Source organism: Neofelis nebulosa, chromosome 18, assembly GCF_028018385.1.
Source record: "Neofelis nebulosa isolate mNeoNeb1 chromosome 18, mNeoNeb1.pri, whole genome shotgun sequence".
Taxonomy (NCBI): Eukaryota; Metazoa; Chordata; class Mammalia; order Carnivora; family Felidae; genus Neofelis; species Neofelis nebulosa.
The window spans coordinates 8,510,240-8,532,081 of NC_080799.1; the positions used below are offsets into that span (position 1 = coordinate 8,510,240).

The 21,842-nt window shown below is 51.5% G+C and overlaps 1 protein-coding gene across 12 annotated transcripts in view; it reads left to right on the forward strand.

Moving 5' to 3' along the window:
• Positions 1 to 21,842, forward strand: part of CUX1 (cut like homeobox 1) — a 377,843-nt gene that overhangs the window by 44,281 nt on the left and 311,720 nt on the right. The window lies entirely within an intron of this gene.

The following is a 21,842-nucleotide window of genomic DNA, read 5'->3' on the forward strand; positions in this document are numbered from 1 at the left end:
GCGAGGGTGTGCCCTGCCTCGTTCCTGCCGGCGGTGGGAGTTTGAATGTTGGACTTCGGCTGCATCCACCTGGTAGTGGAACCTGTGCTCCTGATCATCCCGTTTCTGTCCTGGCGGATCATTGTGTGTGCCTCGGATTCCCCTCCTTTCGCTTGTGCCGATCATCTGAAACTCTGTGTAGTAGTTGATTCTCTACGTGGAAGATCGGTTTCCATATTCAGTGGGTTAGTGTTTAGGGCCAGTTAACAGGGGTCAACATTTGCAACCCACTGTCGCCCCAGTCTTTTGGGACTGAGATGTTTTGAATTTAACGAACTGCCTGGCTCTGCGCCAGATACTGGGGCTTCAGAGCTCGTTCAGGTACTGGCTGTGCGTCCAGGAGCTCCTGCCTTCACTGTAGGAGGATGAGCCAGGCATAGGGCTGGGAGCTCAGTGCTAGGGGGCTGGGTGGACAGAAGGTCCTGAGTGGTGGTAATGGTCCTGCTGGGCCTTGGAGCATGCGTGAGATTTGCACATGTCCAGGGGGCGGGGGGTGGGGGGTAGCCCTGTGTTGATCACCCATAATCCCACTACCAGAGTCCTATACCGTGAACGTTGTGATTCATTTCCTTTGGATATTTCCCTACAAATATATGTATTTATGACATCTATTCAAGCAACCAGTAACTCAGGAAGTCCGTATCGCGCACCTGGCCACGGGCCAGACCCTCTTTCTTGGTTCTGGGGTTGGTGGGGAGAGGTCAAGGTAATTCTTGCCCTTAAGGAGCTTACATTCTGGTACGTTTATGGAACAAATCCCATCATACAGTAGATGGTATCTGCGTTCGGTTTGGCTCACTTTACAAATCACACCAGGCCATCCGTGGAATTATTTGCCTGCCCTTCCAGCCTGCAATTGCCCTTCAGCTTGACAGAGAACAGCTGCCCGTGACATGTGACCCTCTCAACACCAGCCCCACTAACAGGCTCAGAAGGTGCTCAGAGATGGCTTCCAGCCGTGCGGACTCAGGACCTGCCCCCTTTCCCTTTGGGTTGCCTGTAAAGGGTGGGTTTTTCCTCTTTTTGAGTGATTATACTGACCTAATTTGCATTGAGGGGCAGATTTAAAATCCTGGTATAATTTGCAACCCAAGTAGGCCCTTAAATTGTTCCATTGCCAGGGGCGGTGTGGGGGCAACTGTTGTGTTGGTTTTCTTAGATATATAGGTGCCAGGTATGTGTTTGGATATGTCACATCTGAAGTTTAAAATTCAGAAAGGATAAATACCCTATATCGTTCAGTGTATTTGGAAAATTTGGTTCTAAATTCAAATATATACCCAAACAGAAGAGCATAATGAATCCTTTTGCACCCATTATCCAGCTTCCATAATTATCTGCTCACAGCCAACCTCGTTTTAGCTGTATGTTCTCATTCCCCACCCCAACTTAATTTTGAAACAAATTCTAGACAGTGGATCTTGTTTCATCCATAAATATTTCAGTGTGTATCTTTAAAAGATAAGGACTTTTTTTTTTTTTAATGTAACCACAATCCATTATCATATTTCCCCCCAGATGGCAAAAAAAAAAAAAAAAAAAAAAATCATTAATATCAACTATCTACTCAAATACCCAAATTTCCATTTTCCCATAAATATCATAAGTAAAGAAAATCCGATTCAGGAACCAAGTAAGATCCTCACATTGTGATTGGTTCATGCATCTTAGTCTTTTCATTCTTTTAATTGACCAGAACACCCCCCTGCCTTTCTTACCCCCGCCCCGAATCTATTTCTGTTTTGGAAGATCACATCTGGGCTTTTTTGGGGGGCGGGGGTGGGGGGCTAGATCCTTCCCTAGGTGATGGCACGCATTTCCGTCAGACCGTCAGGAGGCACACATAATGTGTATGTGATGGCAGACTTTTTTCTCCTAATTTTTAAAATTGTGAAGTACACAGAGAAGATACTGTCTTCACTATTTGTAACTGTATTGCTCAGTGGTGTTAAGCACATTCACGCTATTGGGCAAACCATTACCACCATCTCCAGAATGCTCTTCACCTTGTGAGACTAAAACTCTGTCCCCACGGAACACTAACTCCCCATCCCCCGTCTACAGGCAACCACGGTGCTTTCCGCGTCTATGGAGGACTACCGTAGGTGTTCGTGGAAGTGGAATCGTAACAGTGTTTGACTTTTTGTGACACGTCCTCAAGGTTGATCCTGGTTGTAGCACATGACATAACGCTTTTCCTTTTTAAGGCTGAATAGTATTCTGTCATATGGATAGACCACACTTTGCTTATTCATTCCTCCACGGGCGGACACTCGGGTCGCTTTTGTGAGTTAACGCTGCTGTGAACATTGACGTGCAGATAACTCTTTGAGACCCTGCTTTCAGTTCTTTTGAGTATATACCCAGAGGTTTGCTGGATCACATGTTGGTTCTATTTTTGATATTTTGAGAAATGGTCGTACTGTTTTCCACAGTGGCCGCACCAGTTTGCAATCCCACCCACGGTGCACAAGGGCTCGTTGCCTTACTTCACCAGTACTTTTTTTCTGTGTGTGTGTGTGTGTGTGTGTGTGTGTGTGTGTGTGTGTGAATGTTTATTTATTTTTGAGAGAGTGTGAGCAGGAGAGGGGCAGACAGACAGGGACAGAGGACCTGAAGTGGGCTCTGTGCTGACAGCAGAGAACCCGATGCGGGGCTTGAACTCACAAACCGTGAGATAATGGCCTGAGCCAAAGTTGGACGCTCAACTGACTGAGCCACCCAGGCACCCCTGGTTGGTTGGTTATTTATTTATTTATTTATTTATTTATGTTTTGATTGCCATCCTTAATGGGTGTGAGGGTAAGATGTCCTTGTGGTTTTGATTTGTGTTTCCGTAATGATGGCACTTATTTTTAATAACTTATTTAAACTGAATATCTCATCTGTGGGTGCTTCAAGATGGGGAATGTATTTCGTGAGCCACCTTAATTCTAAAAACAATGAGAGGTACCTGGGTGGCTCAGTCGGTTAAGCGTCCAACTCTTGGTTTTGGCTCAGGTCATGATCTCATGGTCCGGCTCTGCGCTGACAGCATGGAACCTGCTTGGGATTCTGTCTCAAAATAAGTAAGTAAGAAGTAAATAAGTAAACTTTAAACAATTTTTTAAAACTGGAAAATACTAGTTCCTAAACAGTATTCACGATGGATATTATCGTTTGTCTGAAAGGCTTTGTAGAATCCCCCAGATGAGACCAGTCCTCTGAGAGTTTATCATGAAGCGGCGGAAAGCCAGAGAGGGCTGAGTCTTTGCCCACGGCCTCAACCCCACAAGAGGGGAGAGAAGGCTGGAGCCTCCTGGGATCCGAGGCCCGAGTCTCCTGTCTGCCCTGTCCTTCCACGCGCCCTGCTGTGGTGTTTGGGTGGCGAGGGCCAGGTGCACAAAGCCCTGCTTGTTTGGCTACACATGCCCACCAGCAATTGCTCTGATTACAGAGTGGTTATTCTTATTTGTCAAGAAACCCAGAACAACTGTTTTTATTCTTCACAGTGGATGCTTATGCACATGACCTTTTGAGAACATATTTCTGGATGCTGTAGAGGCACTGATGTTCATGCAGATCAGCTCGAGTTAAATCTTTTCTTTCTTTCAGTTGCAGTGGCCTCTGTGCCTTTAAGAATTGTACTTTGTGGAGTTATTGTGTTTCTCATGCCGTTAAATGTTTATTAGACATCCTGTATAATTTAGTATATTATTTTCAGATGACAGAAGAGCCCCTTGGCAGAGAGCGGTGTTAAAGTCTGATGTTAGTTAAGCCCTGTCATGGTTGGTGCCGTACAGGGCTGGGTGTCTGGTGCACGTGGGCAGGACGGGGCAGAGGGGGGCATCGGACCGTCAGCTGCAAGCAGCCACGTAGCCTGTGTCACGTTGCCTGTCCTCCTAGGGGCAGCCGGCCTGGGTTTACACACTTGTGCGTAGTCTGTGAACCCAGGTATTCACGAACGGAGGAAGCCCGTGCATACGCCTTGCAAGGGCACGGATGTCCCGAGTGCAGTTCATGATGGCCACGAACCAGCGAGGTTCATTCGCTCCTTCGTGAAGTTCGTCTTTATCGCTTGTTAGGGAGAGCCGGGCACAATGCTAGGTGCTGGGGATTGTGACGGCCCCTGCCCTCACGGGACTTAGATTTTAGTGGTTCCAAAGGAAAACAACACTTGCTTTTGTGAGACCTTGGCGAAGCAAACGACCTTGAAATCTACCAAAGGAAGAGCTTTGGAGTGCTCGTTTGATAGTCTGCAGACAAAAAAAATCACATCAGACCCTTTGTTGCAGACGTGAACATTTATTTTAAGGGCTCAAATTAAACCGGAGTAGATAAACGAGCAGGCGTAGCTGTTTGCTGATCGTTCACGGCTGATGCAATCCACAACTCCGTACGTTGCTGCTGGCAAATGGAATCGTGAGAATTTCAACCCTGAGACATTCCAGACAGCCCAAGCCGTAAAACGTTGACGTAAAGGTGATTCTACTTTGTCCTCTGACTTCAAAGCTTCTAGAGAAGGCACCACAGGGGGCCTGTGGGGGAGATTGGCATATGAGAAGGTTCACAAAGTTTCATAAAAGTTAGATTTGAAGTTTCAGTGTGGTTTGATTTTCCATGGTGATAATTAACGTGCTCTGTGTTTCCACAAGCCTCTTAGCTCTGTTTTCTTCAGAATGCTTCAGTTTACAAAGCAGAGAAGAGCATGGCCGTCTCTTCCACCAGAGATGCCTTTCAGAACGTGCGCGGTGGAGCCAGCTCCGGGTGGGGGTGGGGGTGGGGACAGCAGTCCAGTGGTTCAGGTGGCCCTTCGGAAGCTCCGTTTTAATGGCGGACTGTTGATTTCAAGTCTGGCCACCAAGAGGCGAGTCTCCCAGCCCTAGCCACTGCGACGCGCCTGCACGTCCTGGGGGTGCTGGCAGTGACCAGGGTGAAGTCATACCCGGCGTGCCAAGTGGCACGGCTGTGGCAGATCTGAGGCGCTGCCGCCAGGGAAGAGGGGGGGAAGGCTGGGGGGTGAGGACAGGCACATAGGACACTGGCGAGATTCTGAGCCACACACTGTGTGCGTCCTCCCTGACACCTGGGGGGTGGGGGCGCACATCACAGAAGCCAGCCAGTGCGTCAGCTGACCAGTGCTCACCCTGCTGGCCTTCCTCTCTGGACCTTCATCTCGGGGTGTCTCCAGAAGCTCAGACTTCAGATAAATTTGCTCTTCTCTTTTTAAGCCAACTAATCACTCACTTGCGGCTTTAACCTTTAATGCCGCATCAGTGTCAGTGCGTTGGAAGTCAGTCCTGTGGGCTTGGTTGCTCGGTGGCCCCACTTCCCTTCAGTTGGGCTGAGGCTAGCCTCATCCGTGCTTCCCCCCTGTGCAGAGCTGGCTTCTGTCCTCCTGCTCGCCCACTGAGCCTTGGCCTCGACACCTCCTCTGGCGTCGCTGGGGGCGTCTTGAATTTGCCCCTCCCCTGTCTCTTCCCCTCCAGCCCTGCACCTCTGCCCCAGTTGCGGGCCGACCTCCCCTGCTCAGTCCGTCTTACCCTGCACAGTGCGAGCTGTTGGTGCTCCCTGTGTGGAGCACTCGATCCATGACGTCTGCGACCCTGTCCCACTCGCAGGGGGTGTTCCCTTAACTGGGCGATGAGCTGTTTGGGGGAAAAGTCAGCCATGTTGACTGCAGGAAATCTCCTGAGCAGCACAGAACTCCAAGGGGACAGACAATTCGTGCTTTAGGAAGCAACAGGAGAAGGGCCACTGGGAAAGGCTTCTGGGAGGAGGCACCGTCTGAAGTGGGAGGTGAAGGGTAGGATCACGTGGCCAGCAGGGAAGGGGGCGGGGTCTTGGGAAGGGGCGCGCACATGAGCAGGGCCAGTAAACTTGGGGATGCCGTGGCTGGATCGGAAAGGGAGTCAGGGAGCTTGGGGCCCAGCGGAAGAGTACCGGGCCTGGGGACCCAGGTGTGGTGATGGGGAGGCCAACCGACCATTGGAGACTTCGCGCAGGAGGGCGGCACGATGGCCCCAGTGATGGGTCAGGAAGACCCCCGGCTTTGGAGAGCTGAGTGGGTGGAGGGCCTGGAGCCTGGATCCAAGGTTAAGAGGGCCCGTGGCCGATGTCAGAGGTGAGAAAGAGTCAGAGGACACGGTACCTGTTTTTCGGGGGCAGGGGAGGGAGGAGACTAGGATGAGCCCAGGTGTGCCCTTGCACATGACTGGGATGTGAATCGAGGTCTGGGTCAAAAACCCAGAGGGCCGGAGGGGTGGTCTCACAGACCTCTCGAATCAGCAGAAGTGTTCAAGACACCGGGCAGGGCTGTCCCCTCTGTGCCGAACTCCCCGTGTCCAGGACGGTGCCTGGCGCGTAGTAGGTGCTCCATAGATACAAGGACTGAAGGGGGCGGAGGGGAAGTCAGGACAGGCCCCAGGTCCTCAGGCCTGGTGGTGAGTGAATGAATTCCCGAGGGATGGAATTTAAAGGCAGGAGAGCCAAGGGCTGAGGGCAGGCGTGGGCAGCGCTGGGCACACTGGAGGCAGAGAACTCGGCAAAGGAGTCAGGAAGGGAATGACCAGGGGTGGGAGGAAAATGGCATGGCACAAGGTCAGCCAAGGTCAGGAGGCTCCTGTGAGGGGGTGGCTACTGTGGACACACGGGCCAGAGGGCATAGGATAAGAAACCTCGTTCAGGTTTCTGCTGGCTTCCCCTGGCCGCCCCTAAATCTGAACACTGCTGCCCCTGCAACTGCTCCTTCCCCCATAGTCTCACTGCCCACAGAGGACAGTGGGAGGGAGGTGGACGACTTGGGGCCACCACCCCCTGGGCAGCCGGGCCTTTGTCCCTCTGTCTTGGGCCTACCCTCCCCGAACCCTCTCGAGCCCCTCCCGAGATGGCCTTCCTGGTGGAAGCCTGCGTCCCCTGTCCTCCTTCACCCTGGAGGGGGCTGGAGCACCTTGCGGCCGTTCCATCCCTGTGTCCCCTCAGCCCCACAGAACACCTTTCGAGGTCACGTAGCCCGGCGCGGCTGATGTCTCATTTTGGTAGGTGGGTCATCGACCTCCAGGTCCAGAGGGGGCGTCCAGGGGACGGAAAGAGACTGTGCTAATTCGGTCAAGGCTGGTTCTTCTCCGCCCTACCTAAACTCTTGTCTAAAAATTAATGGGTGAGAGAAGCTAGGGAATCTTGTCAGATTGTTTCTTGAGGAAACCTCGAGAATATGAACAGCGGTACATACCTAACCTTAAGTGGCAGAGCTGGTTTAGCCAGATTTTTTCCCCCCTCACGGTAAAGTTTTCATTTTTCCCGTTACAGTTGTTCAGATAAAGCTGTGAGGGTAGAGAGTTTTGCTTTTTTTTTTTTTTTTTTGAGTTGGTAATGAGTGATTTCAGGATAGATGCTTGTGAAGTCTGTAAATAAGAATTAAAAAAAAATCCTTGCCTAGTCAGCGCCTTGCACCTATCAGTTCTACAGATGTTTCCATCGCTGGACTCATCTGTCTGCTTGGAGGGGCTGGGGCTCAGAGCCGGAGGTCCTGACGTCCCCCCCTCTCTTGACATTTTCTTCTCGGAATCCCACAGTGCATCATAGTTGCACCTGCTGTCTGAGCCCCTCTCCTTGGTGGGTGTTAGTCCGCGATCCTAGCTTCCAGGGCTCGGGAGACGGTGGCATTCACCCTCCTGTGGTCTGACTGCCGGCACTGTGGGGCCACCTGGCTCATCAGAACACAGGCCCCGGCTCCCTGTGAATGTGTCCCCTAGTGAGGACCAAGAGGGGTTTTTCCCGGTGAGGCGATGGCTTTCAAAAGTAAGGCCCCTCCGCCCTTTTACACACCCATCAGAATGGCAAGATCTGAAGTCTGAATATACCGAGGGCTCACGGTGTGACCTCCGTCCGGTCGGTGGGCACGTGAACCGGAATGACCACTTCTCAGTGAGGTGTAGAAGGCCTCAGAAGTAGAAGACCACTTCTCAGTGAGGTGTAGCGATGTCCTGGGGAGATGCTTACGACAACGGTCATGGCGGCATCCCGGAGCAAACGGTTGGAAAGCACATCAGGGTCCCGGAGGCGTGTCGCCGTCATCCAGGGCTGTTCTGGAGGACAGGCCACGCGTGGCTGGACCTTGCAGACACCGTGTGGAGCCCGGAAGGCCTGCTGAAGGGTGTGCGCAGCGCCGTCCTATCTCTGTGTTAAACGTGCAAAACTGTACCTTATGTTGTCAGTGGGATCTTAAAGAGCTAGAAAATGTAGAGAGATTTCTTGAGAAGGGCCAGCGGCAAATTCTGAGAAGTGATTATTTTGGGGGAGAGAGGGAGAAAATGGGACTGAGGAGGGGTCTCCGAGTATATTTTATTCCTTTATTTTTTTTTTAATTTTTTTTTTTTAACGTTTATTTATTTTTGAGACAGAGAGAGACAGAGCATAAACCGGGGAGGGTCCAAGAGAGAGGGAGACACAGAATCCGAAACAGGCTCCAGGCTCCGAGCTGTCAGCACAGAGCCCGATGCGGGGTTCGAACTCACGGACCGCGAGATCATGACCTGAGCTGAAGTCGGCCGCTTAACCGACTGAGCCACCCAGGCGCCCCTATTTTATTCCTTTAAAAATAGCAAAGATGGCAGAATGTTAAAATTTGGTGAAGCTGAGTGGGGGGCACGCGGGGATTTGTGCTGTTCCGTGTGGTGGTGGGGGCGCCTGAGTGGCTCAGTCGATTGAGTGTCCAAATTTCAGCTCAGGTCATGATCCCAGGGTCGTGGGATGGATTGATTGATTGATCCCAGGGTCGTCGGGAGCCTGCTTGGGATTCTCTCTCTCCCTCTGCCCCTGTCCCCTGCTCACTTCCTCCCCTCCCCGCCTTTCTCTCTAAAATAAAAAAAAAAAAAATTTTTTAAATAAAGCAACGTATGCTATTTATATTTGTATCTGTGTGAATGGTAACCTATTGTACTTCCAACGTAAACTTTTCAAGATTGTGGTGTTTTATGTGCATACTCCTCGTGTGCTCACTTGCAGAATACTAAAATTATGGTGACTTTAATTGTTTCTGTTGAAGAATCTTTACGTTCTCTCATTTTACATGTTGGGAGTTAGGTGACGCTTTTTAGGATTGTCTCCATTTTTAAAAGGCAACTTTAAGGTGTGTTTCCTCCTTGGATTATGCCTCTTGCCACTGTTTCTGTTCAGTACTGGTGAATCTTCTACAGAAAAATGAGGACAGGCGAACTGCTAAGTGACGAGAACCCACAACGCCCGGATTTCCTTAGAATGTTCGGGATGCCTCGGCAAAAGTAAACCATAAATTATATTTAGTATCGTCCAGGCCGTGCACCTGTAATGGTTTCCTATTGTCCCTGAGATAGGAGTTGCTGCTCAGAATGTGATTTCTGGCTTAATTGAATTAGGATTATTGCAGTCAGGATGGGAGTGAAATGGTACATTCCTTTCGTGCCCGTTGCGGGGGGGTGACATTAAAGCAGGCCGTTGATAGAATAATACCCTGTTACTGACTCAGTGTCTCTCTCTGAGGAAATAAGAGCTTACTTGGCCCCGTTCAATTAATCCTGACAACATCCTTAAAGGTGAAAGGAAGGCAGGTAGCATTATCTGCCTTTTACTTAAAAAGCAGCTGAAGCACGAGGAGTCTGAGTCCCCCGGGAGCCCTCGGACTCCTCTCGAGGTGCTAGCCAGGAGCCTGTGAACCTGACCGGCGGCGGAGAGGAACGAGGCACACGGAGGAGGAAGGAAGTAGCCATGATGTGGGCCGCCGCGCAGGGCTGTGTTGGGAACTCGTGGGATTGTGATCCCTTTGGATCCCGAGTGTGGTTCGGGGAGGTGGGGGGCGGAGTCCTCCGGGGCCCTCACGGGGCCGTCTGGACCCCGGCCCTGAGTCCCCGGCTGGTTAGCAACAGGCCCTCGCGCTGCCCTGTCCCCTGTCCCGTTGCCCCCCCCCCCCCCACCCCCACCCCGAGCCCGACCTCCGCTGCCAGGCCGTGCGGCCGGCCTGGCAGTGAAAGAGAAACCAGGGGGACCTGTGGTCGAAGGCGGAGGTTCAAGGTACCCGAAGCCAGACTGACAAACTTGGTTGAGGTCGATGTCATGTGTAAGACCATTGAACTCACTTTTACCTAAATGAAAGCATTTGGGACCATTGAGTAGAGTTCCAGGGCATTTGAACTCCTGCTTCCTGACCCTAGAAGGGGCCTGCCTACCCCAGAGCTTCCAGAATGTATGCATCGTGCATTCGTAGCCTCTGTCGCTGGACTTTATTGGGCCCCTTGAATGGGGCCCACCCGGTGCCAGGGGCTAGACTATTTCCGTGCTTAACAGTTCTGGCCAGAAATGGTTAGGAAAAGGTCAAGAAGGGGAAATGAGGCTAACTGGGGCCTGTTGTCTTTGCTGCCGGGTCCCGGTGTCTTGCAGGGGGACTTGGCAACAGGGTCTCTCTGTTTTACCGGCAAGGAAAGGGGGGATATTGGAAAGGTGAACTTGTTCGGGGCAGTTTTTCATTAAGTAGTAAAGCTCGATTCCAAACCCAGGCCACTTTGGTTACAGGTTCACACTCTCAGATCCAATAAACTGTGTGCCATGCCTTTGGTGGGGTGGCGATGGTTCTTCTCGTTTTTAAAAAATACCGCTAATCACTCAGAAACCAGGGTGAGGGCTTAGATTTCAGCCGCTTTGAATTAGACAGTGATTTCTCTTATTATAAGCAGAGCCCTTTATTAACTGAAAACACTTGACTGTTAGACATGGTGTTTAATTGCCGCTAGAATGTATTTTTGTCACACTGCCCTATAATAAAGCCAAAGAACTGTTTGTGCCAAACATAGAAGGGAAGGGAAGGGAGGATGAAAACCCTTCTGCTCCTCCAGCTCCCCATTTGAGCCCCTGGTGTTGTGTTTGCTCTTCTGGTTCTGGTTTCTGTTTACCACTTCTACTTCCTGGGGAAAGAACACCTGGCCTGAGGTCGGTCAGGGCCCGTGAGAGGGAGACCCTCCTCCTGCCTGGTGCTCGGGCACGACGTCTGTGCCCTGGCCGAGTGCTCTTCTCGTTCTGGCCTTCGAGGTTTCCTTCATTATTCCTTCTCTCTCTGCCCGAGAGAGAGAGAAAAAAAAGCAACTCTTTATGTGGCCTTTTTAATTTTTCTTTGCAAAATGGAAATGACTCTGTCTCTCTGATTTTCAGCAGTGAGAAAGGCTAGTAAAAAGGAAGCAACTGCAAAATATAACACAAAGGAAGCAAAAGTCACCACTGGTCCTATTACTGTTCACATTTTGGCAGACGTCCTTCCAGAAACCTCGTTTATGTAAACATAAAGCTAGGTGAGTGTGGTATAACACTTTGGAAACTGTTGTGTAACTAGCTTTCCTGATCTTTCCCCAGCGGAGGGTTTCCTGTGATGTTAAGAATATCTCTCTGAGGGGTGCCTGCAGGGCTCAGTTGGTTAAGCCTCTGGCTCTTGATCTCGCCCAGTCACGAACTCACACTTCGTGGGATTGAGCCTCTTGTCGGGCTCTGTGCCGAGAGCACAGAGCCTGCTTGAGATTCTTTCTCTCTGCTCTTCCCCTGATAGCACTCTCTTGTTCTCTCTCTCTCAAAAAATAAGTAAATGTTTTTTGTTTTTTGTTTTAATTTTTATTTTTGCGACAGAGAGAGACAGAGCATGAGCAGGCGAGGGGCAGAGAGAGAGGGAGACACAGAATCAGAAGCAGGCTCCAGGCTCTGAGCTGTCAGCACAGAGCCCGATGCGGGGCTCGAACCCACAGACTGCGAGATCATGACCTGAGCCGAAGTCGGACGCTCAACCGACTGAGCCACCCAGGCGCCCCGATAAGTAAATGTTTTTTAACAAAATGAAAAAAAAAAAAAGATTATTTTTCCCTATTAGTTGAAGGAAATTAGTATGCTGTTCGTTGAAGTTACATTTAGTACAGTATGCCCCATATTGCATTAAATTGATCTTTTCTTTTTCTGCTTTTTAGTACTTTAAGCATTTACTATATTTAGGCATCGGGATGAACATCCTTCTACATCTATGTGTGTTTTTTGATGATTGTTCCTGATGTCTGATTATTTCTTTAGGTTAAGTTCCTAAAAGCCATGCTGAGTGAGTAGTGTGAGTATATTTTTAAGACTGTGGGTACCTATTCCCTGAACTTTCCAGAAAAGTTGGACCATTTTTATAGCAGCAGTTGCACTAAATTCCTTGTATTGCCTATTTCCAAGTAACAGTCCCATGGTTCCGAAACAAAAGGCTCCTGTCTGCCCTCCCCACCCCTACTGTTGCCGATTTCTTTGAGTATCCTCCCAGAATTTCTTCTTTTTTTTTTTTTAATGTTTATTTATTTTTGACAGAGACAGAGACAGAGACAGAATGCAAGTGGGTTAGGGGCAGAGAGAGAGGGAGACACAGAAGCAGCAGCAGGCTCCAGGCTCTGAGCTGTCAGCACAGAGCCTGAAGCGGGGCTCAAACTCACGAGCTGTGAGAGCATGACCTGAGCCGAAGTCGGACGCTCAACCGACTGAGCCACTCAGGCGCCCCCAGAATTTCTTTATATGCACAGAAGCAAATATGAATTTATGTCATTACCCTCTATGTACACAAAGTCTAGCATGCTAAGCCCAGTCTTCTATACCTTGCTTTTTAATTAAAAAAAAATTAACTGCTTCTTAGACTTTCCAAATGCGGCAGAAGCAAATTCGATCTCCGGCCCTTCCTATATATCCCTCTCCCAAAGTGGCAGGATATTCCCTGCTATAGATGGCCGTATTCGATGCACCCAGGTCCCCATCGATAGATACTTGGGTTGCTTCCAGTCCTTGGTGTTCCAACAGCACCGCCTCGAAGAGCTTTGTACACACGCCATTTGACACGGTTACGTGTATGTCTGCAGGGTATGTTCCTGCAAGGCGAGTGGCGGGGTCCACGGACAGGGGCGTCTGTGAACGCGATGAGCGCTGCCGGCTTACCCCCGCATGCCCACGTAGCTGTCCCCACCATGGAGTCTGCCTTGAGTTCTGGTTCTTTCCTGATCGTTCCAGTTGTGCAGATAGTATGTGCCTAAGGGATGCAGAAACCAAAGCAAAACAGACCACCTTCTCTTGCATGGGAGTGTGGAAGCGAGCACTGGAGCATGGAGTCAGAAGCGAGAGTAAAATCCGTTACTGTGGGCTACCACCCCCGCACGAGGGAGCGTCCTCCCTGTCTCTTCCCTCCCTCCCCCTCCCCTCCCTCCCCTCCAACCTGAACCAGCACCACTTCCTCTTATGAACCTGGCGGTGGCTTTCGGTGCGTGCCATCTGAAAAGCAATGGGTCTTCTTAGGGACTGACCTCACAACCAGCAAGCAGCAGGTACTGGCGTCTTAGCGAGATGGTATTTGAAGCAAACATTCTGGCAGTTTGAGGAATCGAGGCAACCAAGGGAGCACAGCGAAGGCTGGCAAGATGTAGGCGGGGCCGAAGGAACAAGAGTGGCAGCAACCTGTTAGCCAGCGGGCGGCCGGCCTGGCAGCGGCCCGGAGGCCCCGGGGGTGCCGCTCTAGCCTGGATGCGGCCGGGCTCCACGCGGTTCTGTCCGGAACAGTGTGGTTGCCTCATCACAGAAACAAACTGATGCTTTTTAATACAATTAATTTTTTACAACGCAGAGAGATGAACCAGCAGCTTGCAGGTTTTTAAATAGAAGAAACTGTTTTCTTCCAAGTCCCGTGAGGGTAGGAGGCCCGTCTGTGTTCTCTTCGGGCGTCCCGGCCCTGTCCTTTCCGTGTAAGTGATGCAAACCTAGACAGTATGCTGGGGCTTTTTCAAACTCTTACAAGGCACAGCTCCTCCACCCCCTCGGGGCCGACGTGTGCTGTTGAGCTGCGCCCAGGGAGAGGGCGTGGGGCTGCTCGTGGAAATGCAGGGCACCACCTGGCAGCTTTGGGGGACCTTGACGCCCTCCCTGTCCCTCTTGTGTCCCTTCCTGATGGCTTTTATGTAAAAATGTTTCTAAGTCATCCACCCTGTGCAGGGACACTGAAAACGGGGTGGGTCCCTCCCTCCCTTTTCCCCATTTTATATCTAGTTTCTGGCCCTTTAAAATACCATAGCTTTCTGCTTTATTCTTCTAGATAAGTACATTCTAACCATTGGAATGTCAGAGTTCCTTTCTCAGGGGCTGTTAGCTTCTTCCTGGATGAGGCCGGGCTTACCTGATGAGGCTGTTCTTTCCTGATGAAGGTGGTCTTACACGGATGAGGCCGGCCTTACCTGGATGAAACTGGTTTTACCTGATGGTGGTCTTATTGGATGTGGCTGCTCTTACCTGGATGGAACTGGTCTTACCATGGCTCTGGTGGCCTTCAGAGTTTTCTTGGGCTTGCCGCCTCCCATTCCGGAGGTCCGAGTCTGGAGGCCCAGCCAGTGGTCTCCTGAGTCAGTGTGACCCCCCACAGTGGGTTCCCCTGGCTCGCCGAGACGGGGGCAGGGGGCATGGTGTCTTCTGAGAACCAGCGTGGTCCGCTTCTTCCATGGCCCCTCGCCTTGCCGGAAGGTAAAAGTGGGCTCCCTGGGTGCCAAGCGGGTCATCTGTAGGGTCCCTGGTGCGATTCTGGATACAGGCATTGATTTGCCTTCAGGATCAGTCCTTGACCAGAGGAATCACAGTGGCTGCACAGCAGGCACCCGGCTGGGTGAACCATGGTCACGAAGCACAGGCCAAGGCCGCTGTCGCACTGGGGTACGTGTGTGCATGTGTGGGACTGTAGGATCCTGCTCTCCTTTTCCCCTGCTAATGAACCTCGGTGGCGGGCGATGACAAACAGAAGTCGCCTCGGACTGGACAGGTGACTTCTGGGGGAAGAAAAGGATGTGTTTGTGGACTGTAGTGCACATCAGTCCAGGATTGTATAAAAACCTACAGGAAAAGGCTGGCTTTCAAAAGCAACTAAAGGCCCACAGGACTCAAAGCACAAGAATATCCAGGATGCGTTATATAACGCATGCCACCGAAAGGAACATTTTGAGCAAACTGAGGAAAAGGATTTTTAAAAATGGCTTTCGCAAAAATACTCCTAGGAATGGGTCATAAAGGTTTGGAGAACTTGCCTTCAGGAAGTTCGGTTCCAGTGTGTTGACTGGTGATCGAAGCTTCTTGGGAGACATTTGGAAGTCTGTATTCCCTAGAAGCGGCCACCTCAGGAAGGATTTTTGAGGAGGGTGCGTGTCCCCCGCAAGAGTGGGCTTTGGGGGCCTTTCCTCCTTATCGCGCATCCCCCAGACCCCTCTCGCTGGCCTCGTAAAGAAACAGATGGTGCACCAGAAATAGCTCAGAAGTCACGTTGGCTCCTGGCTGTATAAAGAGAAAGAACTGGGACCATAAAAATTTGAAATCTCCCAGGAAAGGAAATTACTCCCTCCATGAAATATCGATGTAAAGGGAGCATTTAAAAAGACAAAAATTATGAACCCAGATTCAAGTCGAACCAGAGACTATACCTTAACCTTTTTGAGAATTGTTAATTTAAAAGCAAATCGAATGAAATATAGACTATAAAAGCAAATTAAATCATTTTTATGCTTCCTGGGGCTTTGGCGTCACGTGACTGGAAGAGCTAATCGAGAAAAGCAGCTTTTGGACGGAGGACTGGGCTCGTGTCAGATCAGGCACAGGCTGTGACCCTTTATAGGGACGGGAGAGAAACTAGCCGAGCAAGGGCCCGCCCAGGGTTGGAAGGTCTGCAGATCGAGAGTTCTGCGTCCCGGCAGAGGGAGCAGATGTTCGAGAAAGGTGTCTTTGTCTCATTGATTGGGGGGTGCCCCCCAGCAGTTGATGTTTTGTGTGGCGTAGGGGAAGCCGGGGCTGGGTTGCGTGTACCTACCTGCAGGAATAAACAATTCTTTTGAAACATTACTGGGGTGGGGGGAGAAACAAGGCAGCTTAAGATTTATCTGAAAAGGAAGTGGGAAGTTTAAGTTGCTGGAGATCTCATTACTGTCTGTCTCGCTAACCGTAATTAAAAAATGCCTGAATGATCTTAATAACACATGATTCAGCTGACAAGCACTAATTGCCCTGTATCAGGCCAAGGGAAGATGAATGTTGTCAAGAAAACCACAAGTCAGACAAGCTGATTCTCTCTTAGTCTGACACCGTGTTCCCATGTACAGACCAGTTTTTACTGGAGCCCTTCCAGCATCAAAAGAAGCTCTTTACCTTGCCATTAATTTTCATCGCTGGCAGGCCCGAGTTGTTTGTGACGAGCTGTTCTCGTTACTCCTGCTTGCCGGGCTCTCGAGCCCGGCTCTGCAGACAAAATGTAAATATGTTTCTTGCTCTTATCTTGGTCCTTTTTAAGAAAAGAAATCCGTTCCCATTCAATACTAATGCCCCGGTGGGCTTGTCAGTGAATTACATGGCATTTGGGAATTGATTTTCTGACGCTCCCGATTTGTCAGGAATTTCTTCTGCCTTTTCAGCAATTTGACAGAACCTGTTGGGCCACCGAATCATGTGATCCGGGATTCGGTCTGCAGAGAAAAGGGAACCAACAACTCCGCGTCACTCGGGCATCCAGAAACCTCCCGGAAGGGGGGTTTGTGAAGACAGAGTGGGGAAAAAGAATGACGTTGGCTCCTTCCTGCACTTCTGCAGGACGGCCGAGTCACTTTGTCACACTGGAACTGAGTCACAGTCGGAATCTAATACAGAAAATCAGTTCCCAAAAGGGGGCCAAGTGACCCTATGCTTCTGAGCAAGCGCAGCGCGCCAGTGGGCGAAGGAGCCACGAGGATAATCACGCCCTTGCCGGCCTTGACCGCCCACCGCGGCCCTTGGCACCAGGCCCCGAGCTGGGGGGAGGAGGATGGACGAGGAGCCTGCCCTCACCTCTGCGGGAAAACGCAGTGGCAGAGTCCTGCTGACGAGCATCTCCTGTGATAGCCTTGTCCCCTGCCCTCTGGAGAGGCAGGCCATCTGGGGATGGAGAGGTTGGTTCAGAAACCTGGCAGAGCTGGGCCCTGGCCGTGGGGTCCAGGGCACGGTTCTCGCCATCTCTGAGCCAGCGTCCTTGTCTGAGAAAGGGCCCCCCCGCCCAGGGTGGAGATGGGGTCTCAGTGCGGACGCCCAGGGCGACAACGCTTAGCACGGTGCTTGGTCCGGAAGGGCTGGTCCGTGTCACTCTACGGTTACTGCCTTACAGGGTTGGGGAGTGGAAGAGGCCGATGAGGCTAGTAAATACATGAGCACGCATGTAAGCCAGCCCACTAACTCAGTGAGGCGCCAGTGGCTAGTTCCTAGCGTTCCCTGCTAGAGGGCTGATGACCAGCTGACAGTGACACCGTGGAGCCACCCCACCCTCCCCCACAGCTTTCGGTTTAGCCTACTTACCCTAAGTGTCTCGTTTCAGAGACCTATTTTCCTGAAATTTGGGAAAAAAAAAAAAAGTGAAAATTTGCAACGGTCATCAAATACCATCGGTGCGACTTCATTGTAGGAAAAAAAAAGGATCGCCAGGGAAGCCGTGCATGGAAATGAAGTCAGGGTGCCTGCCCTTCCTGGTCTCCCACTCAGAACCTGAGTCTGGAGGCGCCTCCCATTACCCTTCGACTTTGAAACCCGGAAACCCGGGACCCTGTGCAGAGCTGCGTGTAGGTGCTCGGGACAGGAGCCACTGAGGCGGGTGTTCCAGGAGGAGCCAACCACGCACCACAGTGTGTGTGGTCCCTGCTCCCAGCCTGGCTCCTTGATCGGGATCTTCCTTTCGTGGTGACCTGGTGACCTCTGGAGTCTCTGGAGGCCTGGAATCCCCCACCTCAGGATATCCTGGGATTTGAGAATCAGGCTTGTGAAGCCCCCACTGTTCTAAGAAACAGCACCTCTGTGTGGTGTTATGTCCGCTTTGTTGTTTAACAACAAAGCTCAGAGTCGCTGCAAACGGGGACCAGAGAATCCAGATCACTGACTGATTCCCAGCCCCAACCTTACAGACTCAGTTTCAAAATTTTTAGGCTGTGAAGGGGATGGTTGTTCATTTAATCTTTCTATCTCACCGATTTTTTTGTGTGGAGGAATGGTGCTCATCACCCTGGGGTTTGTTTGTTTGTTTGTTTGTTTTTTTGATCAAGTTATTTATATTACGGGTGAGTCTGTCACACGGTCTGAATACGGAATGTTGCCATCTTTCTAATCAGAACTCTGCCAGTAATTTCTGTTTACAATAGAGCTATTGAAATTATATTGGGATGAAACTGACATAATATAGAAATTGTTGGCTTGCGTGCGATTTTTATAATATGTACATGCAGACAGAGCTGGCTTTAGTTCAGAAGGCTACTTCTGTTTATTGTTATGCTTTTATTAGCTCATGTTAGAGAGCCCCCACGGTGTGCCAGGTGCTGTTGAGAAATTCGGGGGAATGGAGTCCCTGGCCACAGACCTCGAGATCTCTCGTCTTATCTGTAGTTAGGAGCCCTCCTGATAGATTCCCAGAAATAATCTGATGCCAGAACTCCTTGCTTTTCTCCCACGATTTGATACGTGCTTTTCTCTGCCCTGTAATTGCCGCAGCGCTGGTTTGTAGAGGGGTAGGGAAGGCAGGGTGCTCCGGGGAGGGGGGAGGGGGCTCGTCTCAGAGACCAGGTGCAGTTTTGGAAAGGTGATTGTTCAACCCCCCCCCGGCAGGGTAGGTGAGTGTTGCGCAGTCTCCTGCGCGGAGTGCCTGGGAAAGCAGGCTTCTCCAGGAGAGCAGATCAGAGCTTTTAGGTGGGGCTCTGAGAACGGAATACACGCGGTTGTCAATTTCATGGATTACCGTTAATTCTGTTTAATGTCCTTTCCCCCCCTCCTTTTTGCAAAGTCCTGTGCATTATAGAACATTGACTTTAGCATAGAAGTGCTTAATACTTGATTTGGCACTTTAATGGATATTTACACAGTGACACCACAGATGTTGGATAAACAGGGGATTTGTTCTAATGAGATCTTCAGTGATTCGAAGCCGTTTTCCCCCTTGCCTTCTGGAATGCTGGGCTCCACTTCTGCCTAGTTGTGGTGGTGCCAGAGCCACAGAATGCTCTTCTCTGGAGCGTTCCGCTCACTCTGGTCTCCTCGCTTCCTCACTGGGTTTCAGGCGCTTTGAAGCACCAGCTTCCTCTCTGGTGTGTGTGCCCTCTGCAGCGCCTACTTCTGTGATTTGCATGTAGCGGAAATACTTGTTGAACTGAATTATTTTTACACACGAGTCTTTCATGTGGCCGGCGTTTTGAGGTCTGTTTCCTTTGGCTGGAGGCGGGGAGAAATCTTCCAGTCCCCCAAGGAGCATGGATAGCTTCAGGTACAGGGGCGCCCTGCCCTCCCCGGGGGGGGCGGCGCACGAGGCGAGTGCCCACATCCCCCTGGACAGCATTCAGGCAGACAGGACAGTGGTTTGTCAGTGGTGACAGTCGGGGTGGGGGGTGGGGGATCTCGAGGCCTCTGGATGGACACCGTAGGAGAAGCAGTCCCTCCCGTGGCCGGGCCGAAGGGGAAGAGGGGAGAGAGAAGGCATCAGAGACCTCAGAGTTCCCTGGCCCTTCAAGGCCCAGCTCGGTGCCGTCAGGACGTCCTCTCTGTATCTTGTGGATTAGCCGGTAAATATCCATGCGTTCCAAGGATGTTTTGCCTGGCTCTTTCTGACGGAAAACCCGGGCTCACGCTTAGGGGATGTTTGCTCTGTGCGCCAGGGACCGGTCTGAGCTCTTGGCGTCTTCCAACTTTAGTCATCCCTCACGAGGAGGAAAGTGAGGCGCTGGTGGCGGTTCTGGCCCCAGGGTCCCTGTGACCCCCTGGGAAGACACTCTGGGAGTGGCCGGTGAAGTTGCTCAGGCCTCTCCTGTCTCCTGACAGACCCAGGTCTCTGTGTGGGCGTGAGCCCAGAGGCCTTGCCGGACGTCAGTCCCAGCCTCGGGAGCCTGCAGGGACTCCCCTTGCGAGGGGCGCCGGCTCTTTGTGCTGACTCTTCTGTTGACTCAGCCACACTCGGCACTTCTGGCGGGGGGGCCCAACAGTACCCCCCTCCCAAACTGTTCACTGAGAGCTTACAGTCCCGTGTGAGGACCCTCACGGGCAGTGTGGGTTTGGAAGGTCCCGGTCTTGTAAGTGTGGACCCCAGCCTGGCTGAAGTTGGATTTTTGTCCCCAAGGATGCAGCAGCGCCCCCCCGGGGTGGGGGCGGTGGTCAGGTGGGCTCTGGCTTTTGTGGGAGGCCCCGCACACGGCCACTGCCGTCCCTTTCCTCCCGCTGTCTCTGGGTCACCTGTGCCCTGTTGGGATTTGGAGGCAGCCTGAGGCTCCCACGTTTCCTGGCCTGCCGGGGTTTCGGGACTCTGGGACCCCGGGACTCTGCCACAGCGCGGCCCCCACCCGGCCCCGGGCACAGATCCGGGAAAGCAGTTGTGCCCGAGAATAGGTGTTCTTGCGAATGGGATCACGGCAGGGTGGGGGGTCGCCTCTGGGCTGGTGGACGCTGGAGGTGAGGCTCTAAAGGAGCTCTGTGACTCAGAGATTCGGGAGAGGGAGGCCCCGACTTGGGGTGTTGGGGGTCCTGGCAGCATTGCCTCCCCCCTTCCCCTCTTTGTAACCGCCCAGTCCTCCGTCCCTTCCTCTCTGAACTGTGTGTTGACAAAGAGGGCGAGAGCCACCCAAGACACTGGCATCAGCCTTGAGACCACTTGCATGGACCCTGGGCCTCGGACACCCCCCCCCCCCCGGCCCTGACGGGGGCCTCTGGGAGGAGCCAGCGAGTGGGGCGGGACCCTCAACCACTGCTCAGTACAAGCTCCTGAGCCGCATTTGTTCTCAAACGGCATTTCTTACTCTTAGTACGCAAACCAAACAGTACCTAGTGATGACAACGACCTTGATTTTGCTTAGAAGCTTTCAGTTCTTAGGTGTCTTTTGGCTTATGTGCAGCTCAGCGGTCATGGGGATCTCAGTATGCTCACTCCAGGAGAGCACACGCAAGGCTAAATAACTGATGTGTTAAGTTATATAGAGTTGAATTTAGGGATTTCCAGGAGAAAGCTCACTGAAAGACAGTTCACCAAACTTTTTTTCTTCAAGTTTATTTATTTCCTTTGAAAGAGAGAAAGAGAATGAGCTGGGCGGGTGGTGGGGGGATGCAGAGAGAGAGAGAGAGAGAGAGAGAGAGAATCCCAGTCAGGCCCCGTCCGCACTGCTAGTGTGGAGACTGATGGGGGCTCGACCTCATTAACCATGAGATCATGACCTGAGCTGAAATCCAGAAATCCAGAGTCGGACACTCCACTGACCGAGCCACCCACACACCCCTCACTAAACATTCGTGAGTGTTTTCCTTGTGCCTGGCAACATGTTTCATCTCATTTAATTCCACTGGCTGTTAAACTAAACTCATGTTAGCTTTCGGATTTACATACATGTGCTTATATTCGTGTTTGCTTGTAAATAAAAGTCCTTAACACTTAACTGGTTTACTGCCCTTCCCCCTATACACCGTCAGCCTGAAGATCGTGTTCCCTGTGGTGATGTCACTTCCCAAGCTGCGCGGACAAACGAATGAATGAACGAGGCTCAGTCTTTCTCCCCGGGATCCGGCACACAGGAGATGGTCATTAAAGCTTGCTGAATTGAATCAGTTCTCACAAAACCCCATACACTTAGTATCACTCCTGTTTTGCGGGTTAGGAAATTGATGCTCAGAGAGAGAATTTTTCCCCCGAGGGTGGCTGTGCCATTCCAATCCGGGTCTTGTACTCTGTGCCACGACTTTGTCTCCAGGCGCACGTTAGCTTTTGGGTTTTGTTTTCCCCCTTCCTTTCGTTTCGTCCTCAC